The sequence below is a fragment of the Amblyraja radiata genome, chromosome 18 (genome assembly GCF_010909765.2).
Source record: "Amblyraja radiata isolate CabotCenter1 chromosome 18, sAmbRad1.1.pri, whole genome shotgun sequence".
NCBI lineage: Eukaryota > Metazoa > Chordata > Chondrichthyes > Rajiformes > Rajidae > Amblyraja > Amblyraja radiata.
The window spans coordinates 1,998,988-2,020,370 of record NC_045973.1 but is presented as its reverse complement, the minus strand read 5'-3'; the positions used below and the strand labels follow the sequence as shown (position 1 = coordinate 2,020,370).

General features: G+C 45.5%; 1 protein-coding gene across 8 annotated transcripts in view; it reads left to right on the top strand.

Annotated features, from left to right (window-relative positions):
• The window catches only part of erc2 (ELKS/RAB6-interacting/CAST family member 2), a 569,575-nt gene that overhangs the window by 389,326 nt on the left and 158,866 nt on the right, over window positions 1–21,383 (top strand). The gene's annotated exons all lie outside the window — the stretch shown is intronic.

The window sequence follows — 21,383 nt, the reverse complement described above, 5'->3', positions numbered from 1 at the left end:
GCATGCGTGCAGCATTATCTTCAGTCTAAGTCCCTAAACTCTAAGTAGCTTAAGGTTATATTTGTTTCACTTTAATGAAACTAATTGTAGTTCTTGTGGATTAAGTAGAAAGAGAAAGCTAATGAGATGGTTCGAGTTTTTCTTAAACGTTTAGGTTTCTGTAGAAACTTTTATTTCCTCTCACTAAACTTTGTTGGTTGCTGTCAATTTCCACTGTGGAAAAATAAGAATTGGATATTTTCTCTTGACTGCATTAAAGCGCTTATAAATAAGTCTGTTATGGTCAATATTTTAAATAGAAGGGACTCGACCCGAAACGTCATCTATCCATGTTCTCCACAGATGCTGCCTGACCCGCTGAGTTATCCAGCACTCTGTGAAACGTCACCTATCCATGTTCTCCACAGATGCTGCCTGACCCGCTGAGTTACTCCAGCACTCTGTGAAACGTCACCTATCCATGTTCTCCACAGATGCTGCCTGACCCGCTGAGTTACTCCAGCACTCTGTGAAACGTCACCTATCCATGTTCTCCACAGATGCTGCCTGACCCGCAAAGTTACTCCAGCACTCTGTGTCTTTTCTAATCAATGGTTTTGAAAAAGTTAAGAAGGAACTGCAGATGCTGGAAAAATCGAAGGTAGACAAAAATGCTGGAGAAACTCAGCGGGTGAGGCAGCATCTATGGAGCGAAGGAATAGGTGACGTTTTGGGTCGAGACCCTTCTGCAGACTGATGTGGGGGTGGGGGGGGGTCGGAAGAAGAAAGGAAGAGGCGGAGACAGTGGGCTGGGAAGGGGAGGGGAAGGAGGGAGAAAGCAGGGACTTCCTGAGATTGGAGAAGTCAATGTTCTTTCTTAAACATTTTGTCTACTCCACTGTGAATCACTAATTTGTTATAGATTCATTGAGTGTGGAAACAGGCTCTTTGGCCCGACTTGCCCACACCGACCAACATGACCCTTGTGTCTCGACCCGAAACGTCGCCTATACCTTCGCTCCATAGATGTTGCCTCATCCGCTGAGTTTCTCCAGCTTTTTTGTCCACATTTTGAAACTATTTTGCATTGATCTTTTAAAAAGGACAGATGATGCAGTTAGTTCACCTGTGTGAGGAACATTGTGCCTGCACTTCTCTTCCACTGCTCTGTGTCTCTGTATAACGGCCCACCCTCCTCCTTCACCCATAAACAACAACTGTCCAAACATCCCCAACCTGTACCTGTCCTAAGTCTTCCTCACCCATCAATTGTAACCTTGTTGATCGAGGCCCTTAAACATGGGGTAAGGGGGGGGAGATAGATCAGCCATGATTGAATGACGGTGTAGACTTGATGGGCCGAATGGCCTAATTCTGCTCCTATCACTTATGACCTAATGTCACTTTTATGCAATGTCCTCCAGTGTCCCTGAACACCTGTTGAAACATTAAATCTCCTGACGGATACCTTGCACTCCCTCCCAATCCCTCCTTGATGAAGAATCCCAACTCACCTTCCCCCTACTTTAGTTTAGTTTAGAGATACAACACGGACACAGCCCCTACGTCCAGCTGAGTCCACGCTGACCAATGATCAATAGACAATAGACAATAGGTGCAGGAGTAGGCCAATCGGCCCTTCGAGCCAGCACCGCCATTCAATGTGATCATGGCTGATCATCCCCAATCAGTACCCCGTTCCTGCCTTCTCCCCATATTCCCTGTCTCCACTATCTTTAACAGCCCTACCTAGATCACCCACACACACTAGTTCTATGTTATCCAACTTATGCATCCATTGCCTAGGTAGGACTCGATGCCAATCATCATTTTATACACTTTTATCAGGTTTCCCCCCCTGCCTCTGACGCTCCAGAGAAAAACAATCTAACTTTGTCCATATAACCATATAACCATATAACAATTACAGCACGGAAACAGGCCATCTCTGCCCTACAAGTCCGTGCGAACAACTTTTTTCCCAAACCCAAATATCCACTGATCCAGTCAGTATTCACGCTGCCTCAGCAAGGCCAGCAGCATAATCAAGGACCAGTCTCACCCCCCCCCCGATCACTCCCTCTTCTCCCCTCTCCCATCAGGCAAGAGGTACAGAAGTTTGAAAATGCACGCCTCCACATTCAGGGATAGTTTCTTCCCAGCTGTTAACTGGCCCCTCAACAAATCCTCTCACCAATTAGAGAGCGGTCCTGACCTCCCATCTACCTCATGGGAAACCTTCGAACTATCTTTAACTAGACTTTACTGGACTTTATCTTGCATCAAACGTTGTACACTTTAGCCTGTGGATGTCTAGGTTGTAATCTCTTATTGTCTTTTAGCTGAGTGGATCTTCACCATACCTCCCTACACGTGACAATGGTAAACTAAACTAAACTTAACCCCAGCGGGTATGAACTTTGACTTCTCCAATTTTAGGTAGTCCCTGCTTTCTCCCTCTTTCCTCTCCCCTTCCCAGCTCTCCCACAGCCCACAGTCTCCGCCTCTTCCTATCTTCTTCCTGACCCCCCGCCCCACATCAGTCTGAGGAAGGGTCTCGACCCAAAACATCACCTACGCTCCATAGATGCTGCTTCACCCGCTGAGTTTCTCCAGCATTGTTGTCTACCTTTAACGGAACCTCTACATCCTTTCTGTAACGGGACAAGCAGAACTGTACACTGTACTCCAATCGCAGCCTGGCCAAAGTCCTATAAAAACAACAACATAACTCCCTGAAATTTATACTCCAGCCAACACTGCTCTTATGATCTTTAAATGAAATCATTAGCATAACCAAGACACTTTATTCTTTTTTTACCTTGGCCTAATTTTCTCATCACTATTCCTGTCTACCTGTCTTTCTGTTTATTATCCACAGCTGCAAATTTGTTACAGCACCAATCTCATTTCCTCTTTCTAAGGAACTGCTCGGGATAAAGTTGATACTCTAAATAAAGTCGAAACAAATGTGTTCTTTGGAGGTTGAGATACACACGCACACACACAACATGCCCATGGCCAGCACCGTTTAACTTGGCCTTGAGTCATCTCTCATTAAATCTCATGGGCTTTATTTCATCACTGCTACGCGGGGAAAATTGGGCTGCAGAGTTTGTTTGGACAATGTCCAGAAAGTGATTTATTCCTCACCAAAGTTAATGTAATACTTCACGTCTAGATCAGATAAAATTATTCCAATACATTGATATTGCAAATTAGTGTTGCAGTTCCATTTTAATCTGGAATTCATGGTCTTGGATTGAACATTGAAGAGTCCAGCACATAAACAGGCCCTTTGGCCCACATTGTTCATACCAAACATCGTACCAAGATCAACTCATCTCCTCAGCCTTGCAAGCAAACGAATTATGGATTTCCCACAGCTATGTAGACCCAAGGAATTGCAGATGCTGGCTTTACAAAGAAAGACACAACATGCTGGAGTAACTCAGCACATCTGGTAGCTTCTCTGGAGAACGTGGATAGGTGACGCTTTAGGTTGGGATCTATCTTCAGTCTATGTTCTCCACAGATGCTGCCTGACCCGCTGAGTTACTCCAGCACTCTGTGAAACGTCACCTATCCATGTTCCCCACAGATGCTGCCTGACCCGCTGAGTTACTCCAGCACTCTGTGAAACGTCACCTATCCATGTTCTCCACAGATGCTGCCTGACCCGCTGAGTTGCTCCAGCACTCTGTGAAACGTCACCTATCAATGTTCTCCACAGATGCTGCCTGACCCGCTGAGTTACTCCAGCACTGTTATTTTTTCTAATTTGAAGCTTGTTGAATCTGCACCCTACATTATTAATTCAATTCTTCACTTGTTTTATTTAGACATGCTTTTGCTTTTACAGTACCAGCTCAGTGTTAACTATTCCAAACTTCTCTCATTTCCTGACATATGTGTCATACTACAAAATAAACACAAACCATGCACTGTTACAGTGATATGTTTTCTGTCCATCGCGATGAATTCTTTAAGGAAAGCCAAGCTTTCAAATAGGAAGAAGCTGAAGATTAAAAAGTATGCTTGGAATACTTCCAACTCATGAATCATTGTATATCCACTAAAGATTGCATTTTTCTCTGCTTTTGATGCTTCTTGTCATGGCCATACTGCAGTTAATAAATTAGACTGTAACTTGTGCATGGTTTTCCTGACAAAAGAAGGAACATTTTAAGTATTTTTAAGTCTGTTGGGGATATATCCCAGAGACTATCGCTGATAGCTGAATCAGGAAGAAAAGTCACCTTTCAAATGTGCCAAGTGGCATTTTTCCATAACTTGGAAGTAGGAAGCTCTGTGACTGTTTTGCTGCAGAAAACTTTAGTTTGTAACTTAGCAAACAATTTTCCGTTTAAAAACAGATCAGGATAATAAACTGCATAAATGGAGATGTTTACAGGTTCTAAAGCGTGCGGGAAATAAAATATTTAAGTGGTAAACACCGTCTTTTCTGGGGGGAAAATCCATAAATTAAATCTATCCTGCAAATGTTATTGTACAATGATTTATATTGAAACCGCAAAGTCATTCAAAATTCATCATCATCCTGTTCAGGATAGAAATATGAATTATTTTATCAATGACTTGGACAGCAATCCTTTCCCATTCAAAGGAGATTCAAGGTTTAGAAACAAGGAACTGCAGGTGCTGGTTTATGCCAAAGGTAGACACAAAGTGCTGGAGTAACTCAGCGGGTCAGGCAGCATCTGTGGAGAACATGGATAGGTGACGTTTCACAGAGTGCTGGAGTAACTCAGCGGGTCAGGCAGCATCTGTGGAGAACATGGATAGGTGACGTTTCACAGAGTGCTGGAGTAACTCAGCGGGTCAGGCAGCATCTGTAGAGAACATGGATAGGTGACGTTTCACAGAGTGCTGGAGTAACTCAGCAGGTCAGGTAGCATCTGTGGAGAACATGGATAGGTGACGTTTCACAGAGTGCTGGAGTAACTCAGCGGATCAGGCAGCATCTGTGGGGAACATGGATAGGTGACGTTTCACAAAGTGCTGGAGTAACTCAGCGGGTCAGGCAGCATCTGTGGAGCAAAGGGTTAGGTAATGTTTGAGTCCGGGATCCTTCTTCAGACTCCAAGGTTTAGTTGTAGGAAGGAACTGCAGATGCTGGTTTAAACCGAAGATAGACACTAAATGCTGGAGTAACTCAGCGGGACAGGCAGGCAGCAGCATCACTGGAGAGAAGGAATAGGTGATGTTTCGGGTTGAGACCCTTCTTCAGACTTCAGTCGGTGTCGCTGAGTTACTCCAGTTTGTGTCTATCCAAGATTTAGTTGATCAGCCTCACACTTTGAAAAAACAATAGTCAATTCTATTTGGAGAAAAAACTCCACAGATCCCGTAATGTAATGCAAATGTTTTGGATGAGCTGAAAAGGCCTCAATCTCATGTGAACAATTCAGGCTGTAGTTTCATGTTGATGTTGCTGAATGTGAAAAATAATGTTTTATTTGTAAACTTTGCGAATGAACAGTAAAAGTCTAAGTTTCTCACCAATGTCTCATGACAAAGGAGCCCTTCAACTGATGAGGTTTTCATCATAACCATAATTGCCTCTGAGGTTAGGTGCGGTTCCCGCAGTATGGAGACATCTCGATATTGCTTCACCAAACTTGCCTGCATCCGTCACTGGCTTGGCCTGGTTCTTGCATGCGTTTCATATTCTTTCTTTGGGCTTCAAGGAGCTGAATTAAGCACTGGAGTTAATTATAATAGATCGTTGGGTAAAAGTGCATCGAACCCAGAACAGTGCGTACGGAACAGAACGGAACCACGCCGTGTCGCAGAGACAAAGGGACAGCGCCGTAAGGAGAGAGAGAGAGAAGGGGGCTCGATGACTACCAACCACCGCCAGTCTCCACTGCCCACGTTGCACCAAGCTGTGTGGATCACGGATCGCCCTCTACAGACATCTGCAGACCCACAAGTAGACGACCCTATGGGAGAGGAGAGAACATTCATACTTGTTTCCAATGAGCGCCCATGATGATGCATCACAAGGACTAGTTCTTTAGCCCATGATGTCTGCGCCCAACATGATGCCAAGACCATCTCTTATCTACCTGTGCATAATCTATTCACCCACCATTCCCTGCATATCTATTTGACTACCTACAAGCCTCCTAGACACCACTATCGTATCTGTCTCCACCACCATCCCCGACAGTGTGTTCCAGGCATCCACCACCCTCTGTTGCCCCACACATCTCCATTAAACCAATCCTGTGACATTGGCTTCAGGGAAGAAACATAAAGTTGATGCCTTGTGTTAGTGTCTGGGAGAAGTTCCGCACATTTATTCCATCATGGGCCCAGATATATTTCTTACTCAAGAGTTTAAGAAGGAACTGCAGATGCTGGAAAATCGAAGGTAGACAAAAGTGCTGGAGAAACTCAGCGGGTGCAGCAGCATCTATGGAGCGAAGGAAATAGGCAACGTTTCGGGCCGAAACCCTTCTTCAGACTGATGATGATATTTCTTGCTCCCCTGAAGCAGATGCCATCTCATTTTGACCAAGGCTTCCAGCCATGTTGCCTTGTTCTACCCCAGCAAGCATCCAACAACTTGGAGTATTTAGTTTAGAGCTACAGCATGGAAACAGGCCCAGCAGCCCACCGAGTCCACGCCAACCATCACACTCGTTCCGTGCTATCCCACTTTCTCATCCACACTCTCCACACACTCTCTGCAACTTACAGAGGGCCAATTAACCCACAAACCCACGTGGCTATTTTTGAACGTGGGAGGAAACCGGAGGACCCAGAGGAAACTCACGTGGTCACGGGGAGAACGTGCAAACTCTGCACAGACAGTACCCGAGGTCAGGATCGAACCTGGCTCTCTGGCGCCGTGAGGCAGCAATTTCACCAGATGGTTGGGCTGAAGGGCCTGTTTCTGTGCTGTGTCTCTGAAAACTAAACTTACAGCCAAGCACAGAAGCACAGCATGACGGATCATGACACAAGCCTCCACGTGGCCATCCCTGGAAGCGATGACGCGATGCACTTTGTGATGCGTCGGGCGGAAATTCTGTCAACGTTGGACGATGACAGAAGCCAACAGCGAGCCCCATCGTCCGACACACAAGCGGACGAACCACATGATACCTTGTAGAAAGATTTGACATTTGGAGACAAAGGTTGTGAACTAGTGGTGTTTGTCCATTAGTCACTGTACAGTTGGGCAGGTGCACTCTTCTGTGTGATAGAAACATAGGCAATAGGTGCAGGAGTAGGCCATTCGGCCCTTCGAGCCTGCACTGCCATTCAATATGATCAAGGCTGATCATCCAACTCAGTATCCTGTACCTGCCTTCTCTCCATACCCCCTGATCCCTTTAGCCACAAGGGCCACATCTAACTCCCTCTTAAATATAGCCAATGAACTGTGGCCTCAACTACCTTCTGTGGCAGAGAATTCCACAAATTCACCACTCTCTGTGTGAAAAATGTTTTTCTCATCTCGGTCCTAAAAGATTTCCCCCTTATCCTTAAACTGTGACCCCTTGTTCTGGACTTCCCCAACATCGGGAACAATCTTCCTGCATCTAGCCTGTCCAACCCCTTGTTGTTGAAGTGACGCTTCTAACGCTCTGCGATAACTTTTTATTACAGCCAAAACAAACATCTGGTGCAGGAAAGTGAGTCTTTCTTGTTGAATATGGTTATCGGTGGATGTTTCATGGACCGTTTTCTCTCCTTTGTTCCATTTTGCTGGATTTCTCTTTGTGCTTAAGGTTTTTGTTGTGAATTAAAAGTTCTAATGTTCACTTTGTGTTGCGAGAATCCTCAACAACTTCCACATTGCGATGTTGGTGTTGGGCCTGGCCCTGCTTGCAGACGGGTCCCTTACCAATACCTGGAGGTGTTCTCCTGACCACAGGTCAATGACTGAAAGCCCTCAGAGAGCCTGTGGACTGACAGTTCCACATAATGCCATACCCCAATGCATTATACATTATCTGGTGCAAAGCAAAACGTTTAATATTAAATAGCTTTTCATTTATCTCCTTGTACAATTTTGTCTTTTACCTGTTGGTAAAATATAATAGAATGCCACCCAAAGTTAGACTGATCCATGGATAGTATTCTAGAAGGAACTGCAGATGCTGGAAAATCGAAGGTAGACAAAAGTGCTGGAGAAACTCAGCGGGTGCAGCAGCATCTGTGGAGCGAAGGAAATAGGCAACGTTTCGGGACGAAACCCTTGGGTTTCGGCCCGAAATGTTACCTATTTCCCAAGGGATTCGGCCCCGAAACGTTGCCTATTTCCTTCGCTCCATAGATGCTGCTGCACCCGCTGAGTTTCTCCAGTTAGATGGATAGGACAGGTTTGGAGGGATATGGGCCAAATGTGGGCAGGTGGGACGAGTGTAGCTGGGGCATGTTGGCCGGTGTGGGCAAGTTGGGCTGAAGGGCCTGTTTCCACACTGTATCACTCTGTGACTCTATGACTGCAGGCAGGTGTGACTAGTGTAGATGGGACAATAGACGATAGGTGCAGGAGCAGGCCATTTGGTCCTTCGAGCCAGCACCGCCATTCACTGTGATCATGGCTGATCATCCACAATCAGTACCCCGTTCCTGCCTTCTCCCCATATCTCCTGACTCCGCTATCTTTAAGAGCTCTATCTAACTCTCATTTGAAAGCCTCCAGAGAATTGGCCTCCACTGCCTTCTGTGGCAGAGAATTCCACAGATTCACAACTCTCTGGGTGAAAAAGTTCCATTCTAAATGGCCTACCCCTTATTCTTAAACTGTGGCCCCTGGTTCTGGACACTCCCAACATTGGGAACATGTTTCCTGCCTCTTGCGTGTCCAATCCCTTAATAACCTTATATGTTTCAATAAGATCCCCTGTTGATGGTCGTGGGCATGTTGGGCTGAAGGGCCTGTTTACATGCTGTAACACTCTATGAATCTAAAGATTTCTAAAGATCCTGGGTTATGAGTGACTTTGTGTCAATATTTCTTCAGTTAACGCATCTTATTCTGAACTGAACGATGTTGGGGATTCCCAGCAGGTTTGGTAGTATTCCTGGAAAGGGAGAATAAGTTCACAGTTGTTAATAATCTTTGATGAATACAAGGAAAGAGCAGCGATGAACCGTTTATAAATTGAGGAACCAGGGGAACGTGGAAACGAAGCTGAGCGCGTGTACCTGCACGGGACTGAGACAAAGGGCATTTCACATAAACATTAAAGACACCCCGGTGAGTTCCAACAGCTAAAACATTTTATTGGGAGCAAGTGGATAGAATCAAAGAATAAATTGTTTGACGGAGATCGTTTAGACAGATGGAGGGAGATGATGGTGGAAAAAGGCTAGATCGCGTTCTCAGGAGGAAATGAAGGGACCTCGTGCCTTCCGTTGGAGAGGATCGGGACATCCAGGGGGAGGATGAGATACTTGGGTCGAGGAAAGTGAGCATGTTTGAAGTGCCAGAATACTCCAGAGGTGTTGGGGAATATACGGATGGGAAGAGAGTGGACAATGGACAGTAATATTGTCAGGCCAGCTGGACATCAGTGGGATTCCTTGCTCCTGAATCTAGTGTGCAGTCGTGTCTCCAAATGGGGTGCATTGCATTCCACAGTTAAATGACAAATCACCATGTGTTCATAAAATGCCTTTTGCAACAATACATCCTAAGATTCAGGAGTAATATGCAGCGAGCATATGCCCCAAACATGTCAGGAGATATTATTAATAACGTGAATGAGTGCTCATTATATTTAATTGCAAGCTACTCAGTTGCAACTTGTTGCACTTAATGCTTTTCAATTAATTTATGACCAATTTTTATTTGAGGCGTGGTAGATCCAATTTCAGGTTTCGTTTGGATGGAACAATAGCTTTGTCATGCAGCAAAATCATTTTTGTGTAGAATGTTTTAAGTTATTTTTGCTGCCTTTGGTTTAATTAAATCACACAACAGATGTCGAAGGCCAACTAGATAAAGATCACTGGAGTAACTCAGCGGGTCAGGCAGCATCTGTGGAGAACATGGATAGGTGACGTTTCACAGAGTGCTGGAGTAACTCAGCGGGTCAGGCAGCATCTGTGGAGAACATGGATAGGTGACGTTTCACAGATGGCTGGAGTAACTCAGCGGGTCAGGCAGCATCTCAGGCGAACATGGATAGGTGACGTTTAGGATCGGGACCCTTCTTCAGACTGATTGTGGGTGGGAGGGGGGAAAGGAAGGAGGGGCAGGGCAAAACACAGCTGGTGTCAGGTTGACAAAATGTGTGGGAAGGAACTGCAGATGCTGGTTTACACCGAAGATAGACACAAAGTGCTGGTGGGTGGGTGGGTGGGTGGGGGGATAGGCAGATGGTTGGGCAAAGGCCTGAGATGAAAAGACAGAAAGTGTGAGACACAAGGATTGAAGAGTTGGCTGTTGTATCTGGGGTTTCCGGAGATCCTGATCCAAGCATGTAGTGTGTAAATGAGCCAAACATCTCCCTGTATCTAGCAGGACATTCCTGCTGCTGTCACACCCAGGACAACAGCCTAGAAGGTGACCACTCTCACACATTCACCACTAGATTCTTTTACGCACAAACAATGTTTTCTATGGCGGCAGATGTGTGAAGAATTACTCACATTGGTCACCACAACTGCTATTTCTGACATTCTGGAATGGCTTATTGTGGAACCTGCATGATCTGTATAGACCGTGAGGCCATGAGCACATTCCTCTGTGTAGGAAGGAACTGCAGATGCTGGTTCAAACCGAAGATAAGGCACAAAATACTGGAGTAACTCAGCGGGGCAGGCAGCATCTCGGGAGAGAAGGAATGTGTGAGGTTTTACGGGTTGAGACCCTTCTTCAGACATTCCTCTGTTGGATGGACATCTGCAATGTAGCCAACGTGGCACTTTCATTTATGCCTGCATTTGTGTTAAGTTGTTCAGTGCTGAAGTTTAAACGTTTTTTTGATTCAACTAGACCAAGTGCAGACCCGCCGGGTCTGTTCCCCAACACAACATTCCACCACTCACCCATTCCCCCAACGCAACCCATTCCCCCGAAGCAATATTCCACCACTCACGCATAGCCCCCAACTGGGCAGGCGCGGCTCATTTCTCCTCATCCCCCAGAACTCCCTCTTCCTCCTCATGTTGTTCAATGATTCAATAATTCAATGATACTTTGTTGTCACATGTACCTTGGTACAGTGAAATGCTCTGTTTTCATAAGTGATAGGAGCAGAATTAGGCCATTCGGCCCATCAAGTCTACTCCACCATTCAATCATGGCTGATCTATCTCTCCCTCCTAACCCCATTCTCCTGCCTTCTCCCCATAAACTGGTAAAATCATGCAGCAGACCTTGCAGCAGACGGTTTGTGGTCTGTTTAGCTTACTTTAGTTTAGAGATACAGCGCGGAAACTCCCTTCGGCCCACCGAGTACGCACCGACCCGCGATCCCCGCACGTTAACACTACTCTACACACACGAGGGACAATTTACATTTACACCAAGCCAATTAACCAACAAACCTGTACGCCTTTGGAGTGTGGGAGGAAACCGGAGCACCCGGAGAAAACCCACGCAGGTCACGGGGAGAACGTACAAACTCCGTACAGACAGCACCCGTAGTCAGGATGGAACCCAGGTCTCTGGCGCTGTGAGGCAGTGGATCTAACCCGGGTCTCTGGCGCTGTGCGGCAGTGGATCTAACCCGGGTCTCTGGCGCTGTGAGGCAGTGGATCTAACCCGGGTCTCTGGCCCTGTGAGGCAGCAACTCTACCGCTGCGCCACCGTGCCACCATAATTTAATTTAGCTTTAATTTTTTTAATGTGGAACAACGCCGGTAGGTTTCAGGAGCTGTTGTCAACGCCTCGTTAGCATTAGTCTCTGGAGCAAGCTGGCCGGTTCCTTCTTTCATGTAACGTGCCGACACGTGACAAGTTTAACAGATGACGGCGTGTAAAAGTAACGGGTAGCGGAGTGGATCTTTCCCCCGTGAGAACATCTTAAACCATTCAGCCCAGGATCACTCTAATGCTGCATCCTCTCCAAAGAGATGTATTCAGATGTCTTGTTGGATTTCCTGAGCACTTTTTAAACTTGGTTTAGGGTCCAATTTGATGACTGATGACAAAATAGATGCTCCTATTCCTCTAGTGTAACATGTGGGACGATACCGCAGGCAGATGGAACTGCTCCAGCACTTGTCAATGAGTGCGCGCACAAATCTGCTCTTCACATAGACGCCGGCTGAGGTGTTGCCACCACTTTTGTCCCAGAACTTCACATTTAATTGAACTGCACGCTCAATTTCTGGTCTGCTCTGCCTTTTATCATGCGCCTGTTGCAGGCTGTGTGAGGCTTTTCAATCCAGCGATTCATAAAATAGCTGCCATTCAGTATGTTAAGCAGGTCTTGTTCCAAAGTTTAACATACTTTATAACATCTGCAAAAACATTTTGTGATGCAAAAGGCCAGGACACGAGCACTAAACTTCCTACAGTCTGTACGCACTTTAACAATTCAGTCGGACTTGACTTCTTTGCCATCTGCCAGGTTGGAATGATCCTGAAAGGGAGAATTCTCAGCTGGGGCAGGACAAGTGGTGGGCTTGTCCACTGATGAGTATGTGGGTCTGGTGGAAAGCTCTGGAGAAGAAAATTGGTTGCTTGTCCAAAAACGGGTAGAAAATCGCCTTTGACTTGGAATCAAAGCATGGCTGCCAAGAAACTGCCAACCAGCCCCAAAGCAACGCCAGTGAGAAGGAGAGATTGTGGGGGGGGGGGGGGGGGGGGGGGGGGGTGGAAGGGCCCAGTGCATGGAAGAGGGGGTGGGGGGGGGGGGATGTGATCAAGGCAAGGAAGGCTGAAGGTAGACACAGAATGCTGGAGTAATTCAGCAGGACAGGCAGCATCTCTGGAGAGAAGGAATGGGCGACGTTTCGGGTGGAGACCCTTCTTCAGACTGTAGGAAGGAACTGCAGATGCTGGTTTACACCGAAGACAGACACAAAATGCTGGAGTCTGAAGAAGCGTCCCGTACTGAAACGTCACCAATTCCTTTCCTCCAGAGATGTTGTCTGTCCCGCTGAGTTACCCCAGCATTTTGTGTCTATCTTCAATGACATTCTTAATGCCAGTTGGGTCTGTGGCATGTGGAGATGAGCACTTTGGTAACAGTCGGGGCTAAACCATCGCAGCTGGCAAGGCAGTATAATTGTGGTGTCATGAGAATATAACATTCTTCTGAACTGTTGAACCATGACCTTACCTGGCTTTGAATGAGTGTACGTAATGTGTAAAAAGGCCCTGGCTATCCCTGGATATCATATGGCTGTGCTCCCTCTACTTCTCTGTAAGTCATACCGTCCACATTGCATTTCCGCCTACTCAGCATATTCCCAGCCATGCTTTTTGAGTATAGAAGTTGGGATGTAATGTTAAAATTGTACAAGGCATTGGTGAGACCAAATCTGGAGTATGGTGTACAATTTTGGTCGCCTAATTATAGGAAGGATGTCAACAAAATAGAGAGAGTACAGAGGAGATTTACTAGAATGTTGCCTGGGTTTCAACAACTAAGTTACAGAGAAAGGTTGAACAAGTTAGGGCTTTATTCTTTGGAGCGCAGAAGGTTAAGGGGGGATGATAGAGGTCTTTAAAATGATGAGAGTGATAGACAGAGTTGATGTGATCAAGCTTTTCCCTTTGAGAATAGGGAAGATTCAAACAAGAGGACATGACTTCAGAATTAAGGGACAGAAGTTTAGGGGTAACATGAGGGGGAACTTCTTTACTCAGAGAATGATAGCAGTGTGGAATGAGCTTCCAGTGGAAGTGGTGGCGGCAGGTTCGTTGGTATCATTTAAGAATAAATTGGATAGGCATATGGATGAGAAGGGAATGGAGGGTTATGGTATGAGTGCAGGCAGGTGGGACTAAGGGAAAAAAAATTGTTTGGCGCGGACTTGTAGGGCCGAGATGGCCTGTTTCCGTGCTGTAATTGTTATATGGTTATATGGTTATATATAGTAAGTAAGTTAGTAAGTACGCAAGTAAGTTTATTGGCCAAGTATTCACATACAAGGAATTTGCCTTGGTGCTCCGCCCACAAGTAACAACATGACATACAGTGACAGCTACGAATGACTCACTAAGCACTAAACATTAATAATAATAAAACATTAATGATAAAACACCATTGATCAAGCATGTGAACCAACAAAATACCAGATCAAAGGGAGGCTACAGATTTTTGGCTGTTGAGTAGAGCAACTACTGGTGGATAAAAGCTGTTTTTATGTCTGGCTGTGGCAGCTTTGACAGTCCGGATTCGCCATAGTTTTGCTCACTTCCAGTCTCGGCTTGTGAAAGGAGCGGCAGATCATTGGGGTAACGTGCAAATCCGTGGGTTACCGTAATATCATCTGCTGGATGTTCAGAGAATTATGCTCCCCAGTAGAAAATAGACACAAAGTGCTGGTGTAACTCAGCGGGACAGGCAGCATCTCTGGAGCGAAGGAATGGTTGACGTTTCTGGTCGAGACCCTTCTTCAGACTTCTGTAAACCAGCATCTGCAGTTCCTTCCTACACATGGTTTAAAGGATGTATGGTTGATCGCATGATAAGTACTGTTGCATCGTAGCATCGAGCATGATCCCTGATACATATAGAGGAGCTATTTAGTTTCTACAACAGTAGATGGAATTTAAAAGCATGCCTTCGTACCATTAATTGAATACTTTCACTGTTTCATTACCGTGGTATGTCAAATAATCATCTGTTGTTTCCCCTTCACATGTCCGGCATATGATTTCAATAAATAGCCGTCCAATATGTTTTAACAAAAGCCAGTTTCAGTGATGTAGTATAAGAACTATTTTTCCAGGATATAACAGTGTCTTATTGGTGTGCCTGGACTGTCCCCCCCCCCCCCCCCCCCCCCCCCCCCCCAAACACCAGACTGCTCTTATTAGAGACTTGTCATTCTTTCCAAACCGCTTTTAAAGCTAAGAATGTGGTTTATACGGTAAGTATTAAATGTGGCTGATGCTTGTGAATACATCAAAGACGTCGTGTCGGATATGTGGGCTTCTCTGAATTAGATTGTGTTTCACTGTGAAATATTTGTTCTATCTTGTTTGATTTTACTGCAGTGTTTCCTCCAAAAGAGAGAATGTGACTAAGCAGCCGGGCTTCAGACGGAGTATGGTTGGTGACCTGATCAGCTTGATGGTGTGTACCTGAGCTGCCAGGACCAGGAAAGGCCCCGCGTTCATTCTCTACTCAATAGACAATAGACAATAGGTGCAGGAGTAGGCCATTCGGCCCTTCGAGCCAGCACCGCCATTCAATGTGATCATGGCTGATCATCCACAATCAGATACTCCATAGACGGGAGGGCAGGGTGGCGCAGCGGGTAGAGCTGCTGCCTCATGGCGCCAGAGACTCCGGGTTCGATCCGGACCTCGGGTGCTGTCTGTGTGGAGTTTGCATGTTCTCCCTGTGACAGCGTGGGTTTCCTCCAGGTGCTCCGGTTTCCTCCCACATCCCAAAAGATTGGGAGGCTAATTGGCCCCTGTAAATTGTCCCTCGTGTGTAGGTGAGTGGCAGAATCGATAAAGATATGGATAGGATTCAATTGCATTAGATTAGTGTAGGGTTAGAGTAAATGGGTGATCGGTGGTCAGCATGGGTTCGATAGGCCTGTATCTATACTGTGTATCTCTATCTCTGAATTAGCACCTATTTGGGGACAAAATAATCAAACACTGCACTTGGGGTTGGAAGAGAGAAAATCTATCAATAATTCATGGTGAATTTTGAGCTGAAATTGATGCAGGTACAGTGGATAAAACAATGAACCCCTCCCCCCACCCCCACAATTCCGCACCAAGTCTGTGTGAACAGTGGAATCATAGAGTCACACAACACGGGAACAGGCCCCTCGGCCCAACCCATCCATAAGGTCATGGGTGATAGGAGCAGAATTAGGCCATTCGGCCCATCAAGCCGACTGCCATTCAATCATGGCTGATCTATTTATCCCCATAACCCCTGACACCTGTACTAATTAATGCCATCCATGCCAACCGAGTTCCTCCATGTCCCATTTGCCTACATTTGGCCCATATTCCTCTAAATCTTCCTATCCATGTACCTGTCCAAATGTATTTTAAATGTTGTTACACCTCCATCAACTACAACCTCGGGCAGATCATTCCAGACACCCACCAGTCTCTATATGAAAAATCTGCCCCTCAGGTTCCTTTTAAATCTTTCCCCTCTCACCTTAAACCTATGTTCTCTGGTTCTTGACACCCCCGCCCTGGGTAACAGACTGTGGGCATTCATCCTATCAATTCCCCTGGTGATTTTATACACCTTTATGAGATCATTCCTCATCCTCCTGCGCTCCAAGGAATAGAGTCCTGGCCTGCCCAACTTCGGGCCGTCGAATCCCGGCAACGTCCTCGTAAACCTTCTCAACATTCTTCCCAGTGGAAGAAGAACCACTGGGTGATTGTTCACCAGGGACTGCAACCTGGAGATGGTTTCACAAAGATCATAAGATCAATAAGTTATAGGAGCAGAACTAGGCCATCAAGTCTACTCCGCCATTCAATCATGGCTGATCTATCTCCACCCCATTCTCCTGCCTTCTCCCCATAACCTCTGGCACCCGTACTAATCAATGATTAGTAATTAAATTAGAAAATTAAATGAAAATAATTAGTAATGAAAATGAGTGAAAACATGGCCATACTGTGGTTTAAATATTGATGAAAGTGCAGCATTTTGTCCCGTGCCTTTGTCGAATCTTTTTCACAATTTTCTCTTCCCATTTATTAATCGTGGCAATTTTCTGCCTCTTGTCGATGCTTTGAGATCCCTTCCCTTAGTGGGTGGTAACTATATTCCGTTCTACCTGCCCCATTTTTTAAATTATTTTTGACAGCTGTTAGCCCTGCTCCACACACCATCTTCCATTTTCCCCCATATTTATGTAAGGACTATCTTTTGACAGCTGTTTAGACTAGAGTTTGATAAAATAATACACTTGTATTTGTTTTTATCAGTATTCAGCAGCTCCATTTTGTGGATTTTTGCCCTTTGATAGTGTGCCTGTCGCCTTATCTATGTTTCAAATGGTATTAAGTTTCCCTGTTAAATCAAACTCCTTTGCCCTATCATTTGCCAGCTGTCTCGAGAATTGTGTTTCACATAAATATTCCGCTTTCTGTTTTATACCCGTCTTAATCCAAGCGAAGATTGTCCAAAACCAGACGATATTTAGTCCATTTGTACTCCCATACTCTCAAGTTGCTGGTTCATTCTGGTTCAAGAATGAAAGGGTTGGGAGACAGAGTAATATTAAGCCGAGGCAGTTGAATAAAATGATTAATGTCGTGATTACGCGGAGAATGAGAGCCAGGATTCTGTGCTAGACGCACTTAATTGAATATACTAGCCACATCCAGATGTTGTCTTCAGATAATCACACCGGGTGCTGAATTCCACAAGAGCAATCTTGTTTATTTTCAAAGTTACAGCGCGGATTCAAATACAAAAATGCCCCTTTATTCTGGATGGCTAGTATTGTTGTCGGAAGAGGCATTTGGATTGAGGTGGCATGCACCAAATGTGTGGCACAGCTGTCGTTTCCTCATTTTGTTTCGTAATCGGCTGGAGTTTACTCGGATGCTTAAAGCAAATTACATTTCCTTTCACGTTTCAAGCACAGAGACCAGTTAGACCCCGACAATAAATAGGGCTGGTGCCGCCCTCCAGGTAAATCACCTGGCGGGTGCCTAACCCTCTGGTATCTTTACAAATCTCATGCAATTGCCTTTTGAAAACTCTCAAGTCATTTAACATTTGGACAATGTTAATTTAAGTCTATTTGATTGCATCTAAACAATGCGATCAAATGGACTTGCATTAACATTGTCACTTACATTCCCAGGAATAATGGCAACATTCTGTGGGAACGGCTGAAAATAGGATGTATGGTTTGTATAGACTGGAAAGCACTTAATGCCGTGTCAATTAGGTTTGATTTTAACAGTTAATAAAAAGTCACTTTGGGCCTCAACAAAGCTCTAGTGCCTTAATGAGTTGTGTGAACCAGACCCATTCCTTATTTTAGATTTTGTTTTCAAAAAGAAATTGACAGAGTGACAGTCACGTTATCTGGTGCCCACTGGAGAGAGGCCCATCTGATTTGCAGACCAAACCTTTCAAGGCAAAGGTCTTGAAAATTTGATCTTTCGGAATCTGCAGAGGTTAGATAACTTAGCTCACACTTGAAATAGTGTGTGTGTTCTTTTGACCAAAGAAAAAAAAGTACTAATATTTAACACCGAATGATATATCCTATTTCCTTTAACTTCTTTATTTGAACATTAAGATTTGGCAAATGCTAATTATTCAAACTCCAAAGTGAAAATTCTGAATGAACCAGAGACACAGGGTGATACAGTGTGGAAACAGGCCCTTCGGCCCAACTTGCCCACACTGCCCAACATGTCCCAGCTACACTAGTCACAGAGTGATACAATGTGGAAACAGGCCCTTCGGCCCAACTTGCCCACACCGGCCAATATGTCCCAGCCAGACTAGTCTCACCTGCCTGCGTTTGGTCCATATCCTTCCAAACCTGTCCTATCCATGTACCTGTCTAACTGTTTCTTAAACGTTGGGATAGTCCCAGCCTCAACTACCTCCTCTGGCAGCTTGCCGCATACACCCACTGTGTGAAAAGTTACCCTTCAGATCACGATTAAATCTTTTCCCCTTCACCTTAAGCCCATGTCCTCTAAAATGGAAAATGTGCTTTAACTTAATAGAAAATGATTCGTTAATGCAATGAAAGTACTAAATTCCTTAATGAAAAGAAAGTATATAGAGAAAACCAAAGGAATGCCTATGATCACTTGGACAACGCTCTGGACCACTTGGACAACAAAAACTCATATGTCAGGCTGTTATTCATTGATTACAGCTCGGCGTTTAATACAATCATCCCCTCCAAACTGGTTACCAAACTCTCAGAACTGGGTTTCTGCACATCCCTCTATAATTGGATCCTCATCCACAGACCACAGACTGTTCGAATTGGTGGAAATATGTCATCCTCGATAACAATCAGCACGGGAGCACCTCAAGGCTGCGTGCTCAGCCCCCTGCTGTACTCACTCTATACTCATGACTGCATAGCCAGACATAGTGCGGACTCCATCATCAAGTTCGCCGACGACACCACTGTTGTGGGACGTATCACTGATGGGGATGAGTCAGAGTATAGAAGTGAGATCGACCGATTAACCAAATGGTGCCAACACAATAACCTAGCTCTCAACACCAGCAAAACCAAGGAACTGATTGTGGACTTGTGAAGGGGTAGTATGGGGACCCACAGTCCCGATTATATCAATGGGACGACGGTGGAAACGGTCAAGAACTTCAAATTCCTGGGCGTGCATATTTCCAAAGATCTTTCCTGACCCCAGCACACTGATGCAATCATAAAAAAAAGCACATCAGCGCCTCTACTTCCTGAGAAGATTACGGAGAGTCGGTATGTCAAGGAGGACTCTCTCGAACCTCTACAGGTGCACAGTAGAGAGCATGCTGACCGGTTGCATCGTGGCCTGGTTTGGCAACTTGAGCGTCCAGGAGCCCAGTCCATCATTGGCTCTGACCTCCCCACAATCGAAGGGATCTATTGCAGTCACTGCCTCAAAAAGGCAGCCAACATCATCAAAGACCCACACCATCCTGGCCACACACTCATCTCTCCGCTACCATCGGGAAGAAGGCACAGGAGCCTGAAATCAGCAACATCCAGGTTCAGGAACAGCTTCTTCCCCACAGCCATCAGGCTATTAAATACGACATCAAACAAACTCTGAACAATAACAGCCTATTGCACTTTATCTGTTTATTTATTGTGTATATATATGGTCTATGGTATATAGACACACTCAACTGTTATCTCCTATTCTGTGCTATGTTTACATATTCTGTTGTGCTGCAGCAAGCAAGAATTCCATTGTCCTATCTGGGACACATGACAATAAAACTCTTGACTTGACTCTTGAAACTTTACATCGGGAGCCTGGGATCTCGCGACGAGATCGCCAGTTGAGCTCCATTCGGCGCGGCCTTGTCGGCTCCGGAAGCCACGGTCTCGAGTAGGGAGGCGGCCGTTCCAGGGTTCCCATGCCGCTGAGAGGACTCTCCCGACGCCGGAACATCATCACCCGGCGAGGACGGCCTGGAACATCGGGCCTCCGTAGAGGCAACTGTGGAGGCCTCAATAGGCCCGACTATGGGTGGACATTGGGGATGGGACTGGACTTTGTGCCTTCCTCCATAATGGGAACCATGGTGGGGGGATGTTTTTATGTTAAAGCTATTTATTATTGTTATGTTTGTATTCCTTTTTTAATGTGCTGCATTGGCAAAAGGAATTTCACTACATCTAGGTGTATGTGACAATAAATCAACCTTTGAACCTTTGAACCTTTGATAGTGACGAGACGGAAAGAGATTTAGAGAGGCAAGTGAGAGTGGGGAAGGCTTATTAAGGGGAGCTGATCTATGAAGAGATGAATGTAAAAACAAGATGAATGGAAATAGATAAGAAGTGAGTGAAAGGAAAGTGCTGGAACTGTGAGAAACAAAGCATATTGGAAATAGTTTAGAGATACAGCGTGGAAACAGGCCCTTCGGCCCACCGGGTCTGCGCCGACCAGCGATCCCCGCACACTAACACTATCCTACACCCACTAGGGACAATTTTTACATTTACCAAGCCACTTTACCTGCATACCTGCACGTCTTTGGAGTGTGGGAGGAAACCGAGGAACCCACGCAGGTCATGGGGAGAACGTGCAAACTCCGTACAGACAGCATGCGTAGTAGGGATCGAACCTGGGTCTACGGTGCTGCAAGCGCTGTGAGGCAGCAACTCTACTGCTGCGCCACCGTGCCGCCCTAGAGTACATATGGAATGCATGGAAATTCTCAGCAGGTCAGTCAGCATTTGTGATGATAGAAAAACAGAGTTAAGAAGATCTTTCATTAGAATCAGCCAGATCTAATACACACTGGGAGCGTGTCATTGAAATTGTTGAATTCAGTGCTTGATGATATGAGCGTCAGAGGTTATGGGGTGAAGGCAGGAGAACGGGGTCAAGAGGGAAATATCGCTCAGCCATGATTGAATGAGTGGCCTAATTCTACTCCTAAGTCTTATGATAAGGATGTCAGCTCTGGAAAGTGATTTGTGGCTCTGGTATCCAAAAAAAAACCCTTTATGTGTAGGCAGGAACTGTAGATACTGGTTTAAACCAAAGAAAGACACAGAGTGCTGGAGTAACTCAG